The sequence below is a fragment of the Barbus barbus genome, assembly GCF_936440315.1.
Source record: "Barbus barbus genome assembly, chromosome: 9".
NCBI classification, from domain to species: Eukaryota; Metazoa; Chordata; class Actinopteri; order Cypriniformes; family Cyprinidae; genus Barbus; species Barbus barbus.
Genome location: NC_136737.1, coordinates 6062870 through 6075171, shown reverse-complemented (window position 1 = coordinate 6075171; position 12302 = coordinate 6062870). Strand labels below are relative to the sequence as shown.

Below are 12302 nucleotides of genomic sequence, written 5' to 3'. Positions count from 1 at the left end.
GCATAGATGCATACATGGCAGCATCAGCACAGACTAATATTACTGGAAAAACACTTCTCCATCTGATCTGATTGACTGCTTTATTCAGCTTCTGAAAGTAAGAGCACAGTCCATCTGCTCGAAAGGGACCAGGTTGATACAAAGATCATGACATCAAATCTGAGTTTTGTTTGAGACACAAAGTAGCAACAAGATCAACAAGCAGAGCTATATCTTCTGATTTATGTGATGGAGTCTATATTTAGTCTATATTCTATATTTCATTACTTTTGGACAGAGTAATTTCTGACACACAAACTAAATGAAACTGCTTCATATGTCAGTTATCTGGCTCTTCATGTCTGAGTGGGTTCTTGACTGCCTATGAAAATGAAAGATTTACAATAAATTAAAATCTGTTTGCTTTTAGTGAGACATTAGACCTAAGAACAAGCACTGTAAGATGTGTATAATTTGGATTTATTCAGTCATCAACAACATTAACATCATTAATACAAATATAAAGACAGACCTGACCCTTAATGATTAAAAAAAAAAAATTGGCTTTTTTTATGATTTTTCTGACTAAGAGAAGCCATAAAACTACTATTTTTTTTTACCAAGTGATCTTCTAACATGAATAAAAAGCAGTTATGTCAGAAATGTACATCTAATTCATGGAAGCACTATATTATGACCCCATTTACTACAATAAGTATTACATTATTAAAAAAATAATAATAATAATAACAACATGTAGCCATTTATCAAAGGGGCTGAGATGAGATTTTATGCCATCTATGGTCCAGAAAAAAAATATTGTAGGGGGGGGTCATAAAATTCTGTTAAATTTTATAATGAAGTATAGTATAATTTATCAGTCTAATATTCTAATTTTTTGTGATTAGCTGGTTCAGGTGTGTTATAAACAGTTACATCAGACAAATAAAACCATTAAAAAATCCACCTAAAGCAAAACATTTTCACTTAAATAAAGGAAAAGAAAAGGAAGGGCTATAACGTGTGATACACACACACCTGGAGAATTGGGCAGCCATTGCTGCGGGACCCGGGGAGCAGTTGGGGTTTCGGTGCCTTGCTCAAAGGTCTCACCTCAGTCGTGGTGCTGGTCATTCACTCCCTCAGCAATAATCCCTGCTGGTACTGAGACTCGAACCCGCGACCTTTGGGTTACAAGTCTGACTCTCTAACCATTAGGCCATGACTATCAGTGTTTACTAGAGCTAAACCTCTGATAATTGGGGTGTGTTTTACAAAAGCATTGTTAACTATTAACCCTGTTACGCCCCGTCTAGGGGTAGAGCACAACATGGAAAGAAAACGAGTGTGAACAGTCAACTTCTTTTGAGTTTTTATTTGGGAGTTCACTTTCAGGAGCTGACAGTGCCAAAATAATTAACAAAACATTCTAAATATTAGCCCCCCTAAATTCCCTATCAAAATAAAGATACAAAAATACAATTCTCTAACCTAACTGCCTAATCCAAAACAAAAATCCAAACCTTACAAAAACAAAAGATGGCGTCTGACTCCTTACTTTCCCAATCATCAGCTATTTACAGTATTCACAATAAATATTTACAAAGAGACATCAAGTTCAAAGGGATAATTCAAGATCAGAATAACACAACAGGCAAGGGTCAGGAGTGTTATACAACCAACTAATAACCAAACAATCTCGCTCACAAACAATATCTCTAGGCATACAAACAGAGTCAACCAGCGACAGCATAGTTTACAAAATGGCCTCCCCCCACCCTAAAGGAAATGCTGTCATCTTTTTTAAAAGGGAGAGAAGACCAATCAGAGGACGACATCAATGAGTCTGCAGGAACCAATCAGCAGCAACCTGGGCAGACACACACAAACCAACAGACCAAAACACAACAAAACCATAGGGTCGTAACAACCCGTTCCCGCTAAATTTAGATCTTGTTTCTAGAATCACACATTTAAATTTCCTCTACTGAAAGAAAGAGAGATAACAAATAAAAGTGTAGTCTGCACAAAACTGTATTTGTTATTCGTCTTGTCAAGAGTCTTTTATCGACAGCAAAATGTTAAACGAATTTTGTGTCCGACACAGTAAGAAAAAAAGTGTCACATAAATACGTACAAAAATTGTATTCGTTATTTTTATTCGTCTTGTCAGGATATAATTCATTTATTGTTTACAACACAATAAGAACAATTGTCGCAGAGGGAAAAAAATGTAGGTTGTACAAAAATGGCCAATTATAATTTTATTTGTCTTGTCAAAATAACTAAATTAGTTTAAAATCTTGCTGTAATCACAGTAGCCTAGGAAAAGTGTCTCAGAAGAAAAATAAATAAATTTGAAATCTATCATTTAAAAATAAATGCTGATGTTTCTAGTGTTTGTTAGATCAGACACACATTCAGACTAATGTCCGTCTCTCTTTATCATTACATGTTCAGATTGACTCTAATGTAGTGCTGATGTTTCTAGTGTTTGTTATAGATCAGACACACTTTCACACTAATGACTGTCTCTCTTTATATGTTTCACATTCAGGTCTGTCTCCAGCTGCTGTAGCAGGGATTGTTGTTGGTGTTGTTCTGTTGGCTGTAGCAGCTGTAGCTGGTGTTGTGATTTACTATCGCTGCGAGATCTCTGAACAAGAAAGACGAAGGAGTAAGTATCACACACAATTTATGTAATTGTGAAAAACAAAGTCTGTTTACTGTTAAGCTTATTACAGATGAAGGGCAGATACAGATCTACTCAACAGCTTTTTCTGCATGTTTTTTTTGCAGGAGTGTGATATACCTTTAAAAATATTCAATATTAAACAAAAGAAACACCATTAATACAGAAATACAAAAGTCAGCACTGATCACACGTCTCCAAACTAACATTAAAAAGAAACTTAGAGGTTTATAATACAAAGATAAATAGTCAAATGATTGTATAATTATAAATACAGCGTGAAACATCTGCAGGATCATACATCATAAACCTATCTGCACACTGTGCAATTTAAGAAAGGTACAAGAAGAAGGTTTGTTGTTTAATAATGGAACTAAGTCTAGTAAGATTGCATAGATGCATACATGGCAGCATCAGCACAGACTAATATTACTGGAAAAACACTTCTCCATCTGATCTGATTGACTGCTTTATTCAGCTTCTGAAAGTAAGAGCACAGTCCATCTGCTCGAAAGGGACCAGGTTGATACAAAGATCATGACATCAAATCTGAGTTTTGTTTGAGACACAAAGTAGCAACAAGATCAACAAGCAGAGCTATATCTTCTGATTTATGTGATGGAGTCTATATTTAGTCTATGTTCTATATTTCATTACTTTTGGACAGAGTAATTTCTGACACACAAACTAAATGAAACTGCTTCATATGTCAGTTATCTGGCTCTTCATGTCTGAGTGGGTTCTTGACTGCCTATGAAAATGAAAGATTTACAATAAATTAAAATCTGTTTGATTTTAGGGAGACGCTGGATCTATTAGGAAGAACAAGCACTGTAAGATGTGTATAATTTGGATTTATTCCTGTTGTTCATTCAGTCATCAACAACATTAACATCATTAATACAAATATAAAGACAGAGCTGACCCTTAATTATTTTTTTGTTTGTTTTTTGGCTGATTTTATGATTTTTCTAACTAAGAGAAGCCATAAAACTAATATTCTCTGAGACACACTGGCCTTCATTCAAATATGAACCTATTTGAGAACAATAATTTCTGTGGAAAATAATAAGATACTGAAATTTAAAAGACAATTACTAATTTTAACAACAGATATTTCATCAAGTTATTATATTTGAATATTTAGTCTTATATATTTAGTAACTTATATTGTTCTTCACTGTTTGAAATGTTATTAATAATTGAGCCATTATTTTCTTTTTAAGTGTTGCTGTAGTTCTCTGTACAACAGTTTATTCTTCAAGCAAATAATAGAGCTGGAGCTCTTCTCGTTCATAACCCTCAGCATTTGTGGCTTCATTAATTCATTAAATAAACAATATTATTACACTGCTGCATCAGCGTTATTTGACGAGTTCAGACTGTTTGATTTTCTGTTTTGGACTTACTTGTTTTTTTGTTTGTTTGTTTTCTCTTCCCTCAATTTAGAAGAGAATGGTGGAGAACATAAGAAACCGGAAACAGAAGAAAGACTAAATTCCAGTAGTTTATAGTCAATAGAGTAACAACACACACATGAAGAGTGACTGAAGTTGAGCCATTTGTGCTTTTGTTAGATAAAAACTATTGAGTGAAGACTTTCATTTGTTTTGACATAAACAGAGAAGCATGCTTTGATTTATGATGAAGTTGATGTAACAGTTTGCAGATATTGCTCTGATGATATGATGCTCTTTTGTACTAAGAGCTAGTTTGACTGATTTACAGTAATGCAGGATGTTATACTGTAAAATGGCTTGATTGTTGTTACACCTGAAAAAGTTGCAGAAATAATCTCTATAATTAATGTAATATGCTTTAATTTTTGTATTTTTTTATTTGATGCTCTTCGCTGTTACATCACACATATTTGTGCTTTATTGAAGTGTTCATGGTTAAATATTTTGTATTTTAAATATAGTACCTATAGACGGTATTATATATATTATTTTTTAAATCTGTCTCCTGATAAGATGTAAGTGTGATATCTGAAGTGTGGTCTGAATTGAGTGTTTTTCTGAAGACTGCATGGCTCTGATTCTCTGATACTCAGGAGCTACAGATGATCTTATTGTCTAAACATTTCATTCCTTCAGCTTTTGCTCGTTTATAAACCGCTGTTAATAACAGGAAACGCATCACAGTATTTTCAGTTGACTATTAGTATTAAGAAAATAAAATGCTGAGTGTGACTAATTCTGTTGTGTTTGTTTGTTAATTCAGTTTGAGATATTTCACTGATCTATAGTGAGTTATTAGTTATTGATGAAAAGATCAGTTCAATTCAAAGGAAAAGTGTTTATATGAACCGTGTTTACATGAGTTTTAACAAACAAATTAAATATTTTGTTCTGATCAGATTTGCATATAAATATCAGTCTAAAGCAAACCCAAAATGTACATTTTATTTAATTTAAACACTAATATAGTATAAAACACAGATGTGGTCAATTACATTTAGAAAGAAATTGTGTAACAAATAATTGTAGGTTAAATGTATCTGGATCAGATCCAATTCAATGATGCTTTAAAAACTGACACAGAAGTGATGGATGACCTGATGCTGAATTATAAAATACAGCATTATTTAGGATCATTCTGATCCATATTAAACTTTTGAACAACTGCACCTAGACGACTGATTAAAGTGATTAGCCTATAAAAGATACAATAAAAATGCTTCTTGTTCCTAGGAGACCGTTAATACTGTATTAATTAATTTTCTCTTTGTGAATAATTTGTGAATGTGAATTATAATAATTTAAATAATAAGTTTAAGGAAATTGCTGTTTCATGCTCATCCTCCAGGTGGCGCTCAAGCAGATTCATCCTCTCTGTTCAAGACTCTTGCTCCTCCTGCTGGGAACACACAGTTCAGTATTTTATAACGTGATAAATGAGAACTAAACACATACAAATTATAATAGTATGATATCTGTTTTATGTAGAAATAACTACATAGTTACTGCTGTAGTTCGTAGTTTGTCCACTAGAGATAAGATACATGCTTCCTAAAATATAACTAAAATGTGTTGCTATTTAGTGAAAGTGAAGTGATTTATGAATGTTCATGATTAAAAGACCCAATTATACTGTTGGACAGTAAATAAATAAATAGCCTAATAGTAAATTATATATTTTTAAAGTAGGCTATATTATTTACTGTCATGGTACAAAAACCAAAGCAAATTATTAAAATCTTCTATTTGTCATATTTCCCACAGAGTGGTTTATCTTTACAAATAAAATTAAATATAATTTTTATAAAGTTAGCAAATGGAATTGTACTCACACGTAGAACTTCCTGCTGATTTTATTTATAATAAATAGCCTATATATGAATTTAAATCCTTGCATATATTGTCAAATTTACAGATTTAATCTCCAGTATATGTCAATATTTATATCGGATATGTTTCTTTTAACCTCTTTTGTGGAAATGATGTCATAAACCAGAACAGCCACAGTAGCCACGCCCACCAGAGCAGAGACGACCAATCAGAGCACAGCTCCAGAATAATCACAGAACAGACAGAAACTAAAGATGCTGAACGCTGCACTGCATGAGAGAGTCATTCAGCGTGATTCATATTTGATTCAGCAAACCTTTACTGTGAGGTTTTATTATGATGTAAAGTCATTTGATGTTTATTTGTTTAAAAGTGAATGTTTATCAGCTCTGTTCACATGCACGCGCATCTCGAGGACTCTTAACTTATTAAATTTCCGCTCGAGTTTTGTTTTCAAATGGCTTTTGTTGTACTTTTCCGAGTAAACGTTGTAAATTATGACTTTCACAGTTATAATCTGCACGTGCTGTTCCTTTACAAATCTATCACCTGTGTCCTCGATGCCACCAGGATCCTTCAAGGTGAGATTTGCTTCAGGACTTTGGCACAAATATTGAAGTTTGCAATGTTTTCGAGAGCTGTTCAGCTGCTTGAAAGATGTTTTTAAATTAACTGCATTTGAATAAGTTTTTAATTTGTTTTTAGTTTGTGCATTTTCTTCTATATTTTGTATCAGAACCACTTTGCGTTTGTAACGGTTCTTACATAAAACCATTGAGTGTAATTCAAGATTTTTATTTATTATTATTAATTTAGGCGATTTTGTTAAATCATTAGCCTATTTAATATTTCTTGACATTCAATCATATCATGTGCCTGGTATTTTCTGTCTGCTGTTTCCTCAGCGATGAAGATTGTCTTTATTAAGTTAACTTCATTTCAATGATATTAACTTATTTAAGACGACTCTGCACTGCAGATAAAACCATTTTTAGACCTGAATGCTTTCAGAACTCTACCAGAACACAGTAGAACCAGCGACTAGAGAATGATTCACTCTTTTGAGTCGACTCTTTTCAATGAATTGGCCAAATAGATCAGCAGAACGGTTCAAAATGATTCGCGATTCAGTCTGAATGAATCATTCTGACGCACTGAATCGTTTGAGCAGTTCTAAATGAAGTGAATCTTTATCTACAGTCATTTTAAATCAAACCAACAAATCTATCCTCAGCGATGAAGATTGTCTTAATTTAACTTCATTTCAATTATATTAACTTATTTAAGACGATTCTGCACTGCAGATAAAACCATTTTTATTCCTGAATGCTTTCAAACCTCTAACGTTACCAGAACACAGTAATCAGCCATTTGTTAAAAGTAGAGCTATTCTTGTAGAGGATGAGTCTAGTTGTGAACACTAGAGAGCGCACACGGTTTGAGTTATCAACAGGGGAATACAGCTTTATGATTGTTCTGTATTGAGATTAATAAATCATAAAGGATCTTTAAATCAGTGGCAAACAGTCTACCATTTTGGTACATTAGACATGTTTTGCTTTGTGTGTGGTTTACCAAATAAAATAAGGATTTTGATTATATTATCCATCTCCAGTAAACCAGCATCACATTCCATGAAGACCATTGTATCAGTTATCGTATAAGTGTAAAACAAGTCAAAGATAAACAATGAAACTTGGGTCCTAAATAATTTTGTGTAAGTACAACTGAAAAATAAAAATGTCTTTGACTCTTCTTTAGAAAAACACATGGTGAATACCCTTCTTTAAACTTACTAATAAAGTCATTGCATGGATAATATTGATTAATTAAGAAAACCCTTGAGCAGCATTAGGAAAACCCTTTTTTCCTGCATGTGCATCTTTCTAATATAAGGGTTATTTTGATGGAAAGGCCAGATATACACTCACCTAAAGGATTATTAGGAACACCTGTTCAATTTCTCATTAATGCAATTATCTAATCAACCAATCACATGGCAGTTGCTTCAATGCATTTAGGGGTGTGGTCCTGGTCAAGACAATCTCCTGAACTCCAAACTGAATGTCAGAATGGGAAAGAAAGGTGATTTAAGCAATTTTGAGCGTGGCATGGTTGTTGGTGCCAGACGGGTCGGTCTGAGTATTTCACAATCTGCTCTGTTACTGGGATTTTCTCACACAACCATTTCTAGGGTTTACAAAGAATGGTGTGAAAAGGGAAAAACATCCAGTATGCGGCAGTCCTGTGGGCGAAAATGCCTTGTTGATTCTAGAGGTCAGAGGAGAATGGGCCGACTGATTCAAGCTGATAGAAGAGCAACTTTGACTGAAATAACCACTCGTTACAACCGAGGTATGCAGCAAAGCATTTGTGAAGCCACAACACGCACAACCTTGAGGCGGATGGGCTACAACAGCAGAAGACCCCACCGGGTACCACTCATCTCCACTACAAATAGGAAAAAGAGGCTACAATTTGCACGAGCTCACCAAAATTGGACGGTTGAAGACTGGAAAAATGTTGCCTGGTCTGATGAGTCTCGATTTCTGTTGAGACATTCAGATGGTAGAGTCAGAATTTGGCGTAAACACAATGAGAACATGGATCCATCATGCCTTGTTACCACTGTGCAGGCTGGTGGTGGTGGTGTAATGGTGTGGGGGATGTTTTCCTGGCACACTTTAGGCCCCTTAGTGCCAATTGGGCATCGTTTAAATGCCACGGCCTACCTGAGCATTGTTTCTGACCATGTCCATCCCTTTATGACCACCATGTACCCATCCTCTGATGGCTACTTCCAGCAGGATAATGCACCATGTCACAAAGCTCGAATCATTTCAAATTGGTTTCTTGAACATGACAATGAGTTCACTGTACTAAAATGGCCCCCACAGTCACCAGATCTCAACCCAATAGAGGATCTTTGGGATGTGGTGGAACGGGAGCTTCGTGCCCTGGATGTGCATCCCACAAATCTCCATCAACTGCAAGATGCTATCCTATCAATATGGGCCAACATTTCTAAAGAATGCTTTCAGCACCTTGTTGAATCAATGCCACGTAGAATTAAGGCAGTTCTGAAGGCGAAAGGGGGTCAAACACAGTATTAGTATGGTGTTCCTAATAATCCTTTAGGTGAGTGTATATATGTATGAGAGAGAGAGAGAAGCTTAATGCTTCTAAAAATGAGATTAAACATCAAATATAGGGGTTAGTGCTACACGGTATCAGTCAAAGCTGTGGAGACACTGGTATTGCTGTATTTTGTAACTCTTTATGTCTGTGATGGATCCTATGGGTTGCATATGTTGTTTATTGTCTTTTTTAAATCTGGACCTTGAGTCTGTAATAAAAGTTTGATGATGATATAGATATATATACACACACACACTAAAAATATTATTGCTTATAGCAAAACCCAAAATGATCACTCTCATAATTTTTTTCCTCTTAGCGTAATCATTTATTCTGCACAATTTCCATTAAATTATTACTGCATAAATACCACAACTTGTATTAAATAATGCTTTCCATTTTCATCGCAGTGCATTTATTCTAAAAATGAATTACCTTGTTTGTCATCGATGGTGACAGACAAACATGACACGTTCTTCACAAAATAGATATGTGTGATGGCAAGAATAGTGGAAACTTCTCAGAAACGACTTCTAGAGCTGGAAATAATTTCTGCTGAAAGCAACACTTCTTATCTACAGGATCACTGCATTAGTATGCAAATCAACGACTGATAGAAATCAGCGATAGACCGATGCATATGCCACTGAACACCAATCTTATATTTCACATACAAATAGTATAAGATATTTTATAATTCACATTCACACAGTAGTCTTGTCAAACATCAGCCTTCATATATTATGTACTTTATTTTGCAGTAAAACTGTTTTGCATAAAGATGAATGCAAATTGTGAACGTATATATATGCAATTCACCGAAACACACACTATTCACGCCTCAAGACATGCACACTCTAACATACATTAACCACAGATGTCCAGTATAGACACATTTTCATGTACATGCTGTCTACCAAAACAAATAAAACCACATTTGTTTCCAGGTATTAAATGAGGGCTTCTGTGGAATGACTCTAATACTGTAAAAAGACACCAATATAATCTGTTTATTGGTAATATGAAAATTATATAGCTACTGTCATTCTGCAGACTTTATTGTGTTTTTCTGTGTGATTTTTAATTTGACCCTCAAACAACTTTTGATATGCATTGAGCGAATTGAGAGAATAAGCTGCTGGAACAAATGAAGTGGCTGTTTAAAGTCAGCTGCTGTTTTCTGTACAATATAAGTGCAATAAATGTCTGTTACATGTAGAAGCATTTTTGAGTTGTCTAGTATAGCTGAAACACACATTAACATACAGGATCACAATACGCAAATCATTTTGAAAGTTACTCAGAAAAAGTCTAAATTATACGAACCATGAACACAGTAAAGTCACTGCTAAAACACTTTCATGTTTTAAAATGCTTTTTTGCAATAATCGGCATTCCAGTGCGCATATGAACTTACTGCCTGTGATCAGAACTTCATTAATGAGGAAACACCATCACAGAGAATCAAATTAACGTTTGTGGACAACGGTAGCATACACTGCAACATCCTCCTGTTTAACACTCTGAAAGAAAACACAGAGATACAAAGAGACAAGTTGTCATAGAACCAACAATATTCATAATAAGCAATGGCAGACTACGCAAAAGAAATTAATAAACAAGCTAGAGACTAAATCCAGAAAATAATTGGCACAAAATTGTGTGTATCACTGAATCCCACTAGGCTCGTTAGGAAGTAGCTAAAGGGATAGTTCACCCAAAAATGAAAATTTGATGTTTATCTGCTTATCTCAAGGGCATCCAGGTGATGTTGTTTCTTCAGTAGAACACAAACAAAGATTTTTAACTCAAACCGTTGCAATCTGTCAGTCATATAATGGCAGTCAATGGGACCCACGGCTTTGAGAGTCAAAAAAACATACACAGACAAAACCAAATTAAACCCTGCGGCTCGTGGCGATACATTGATGTCTTAAGACACGAAATAATCGGTCTGTGCAAGAAACTGAAAAGTATTTATATAATTTTTTACCTCTGATCCACCGCAATGTCCAACTGTCTTGAGCGCGTTCACAACAGCCGGCATTTGACGCACTGTGTAAACAATGAGTGACGTATACGTGCCACTGATCGCTTCCGTGCATGTGTCTACTACGCCAGAGCACGATGACGCGTCACACACCAGCTGTTGTGAATGCGCAGGGTTTAATTTGGTTTTGTCTGTATGGTTTTGTTTTTTTTTACTCTCAAAGCCGTGGGTCCTATTGACCGCCATTATATGACTGACTGCAACGGTTTGAGTTAAAAATCTTCGTTTGTGTTCTACTGAAGAAACAAAATCACCTACATCTTTGGATGCCCTGGAGGTAAGCAGATAAACATCATATTTTCATATTTGGGTGAACTATCCCTTTAAACTAGCACGTTATTAATTTGGTTATCTTTGACTGATGGGATCCTCAGGTCGTAGCCATTGTAGCAACAGTGTTGTACATTTATGCCAGTAGGACCATTTACATCAAAATGTTACTTAATTTACACAGAGCCAAACATCATTTTCCAGGAAGGTTTGCTAAAAATAAATAGTTTGTGCAGTGAATGTGATTCAAGCCCAACAGTTGCCAGCAGTGGGTAAGTAATTCACACACTTGCTTAATAAAAACCTAATATAGAAACGAGATTAACTAATCGGTAAAGTGTTTATAGCTACCAGAGAATAAATATGTATCTCTCTTGTAATTCATTATATAATCAAATGATGTGATTTATAGAAAATAAGTTATCAGTTTGAAAGTTTTATTTATCCTGTGGTTCTCAGGGTAGCTGTATGAGACATATAAAGACCAACTGTGCCAAGAGCCATGATGGTCACTAACGCAGCAGCGTTATAAAAGATCTTACCGCTCTTTGTGGGTTTCTCTTGTAGAACACTGGATCAGTGTAAGTGATCTCTTCTGTATGAGTCTCTACTGTTTGAACTATAATAATAGATGCATTAAAACAACAAAATCCAATCTTAACTTTTTTTCTTTAGAAATAGGTTTTATTTCATGTTTATTATTAACATATATGCTTATTAAATACTACTTTTTTTAAAATGCTTATTATTTTCACAGCATCAGTAAGTAACACTTGCCTTCATGATCAGTTTTTCTGTGTTTCCTACAGATCCAGAAGATCCCGACTGCAGCTGCAATCAACAGGAATCCAGCAGCAACAGAGAACAGCACTATCAGAGAGAC

General features: G+C 34.8%; 1 protein-coding gene and 1 long non-coding RNA gene across 2 annotated transcripts in view; both read left to right on the top strand.

Moving 5' to 3' along the window:
• Window positions 1–12302, top strand: part of LOC306874607 (uncharacterized protein) — a gene marked incomplete at both ends in the record, with an annotated part of 341414 nt that overhangs the window by 31028 nt on the left and 298084 nt on the right. The gene's annotated exons all lie outside the window — the stretch shown is intronic.
• LOC306874974 lies at window positions 2527–4867 on the top strand. Its single transcript, XR_013784676.1, has 2 exons — window positions 2527–2656; window positions 4121–4867. It is a non-coding gene; the product is annotated as an uncharacterized lncRNA (long non-coding RNA).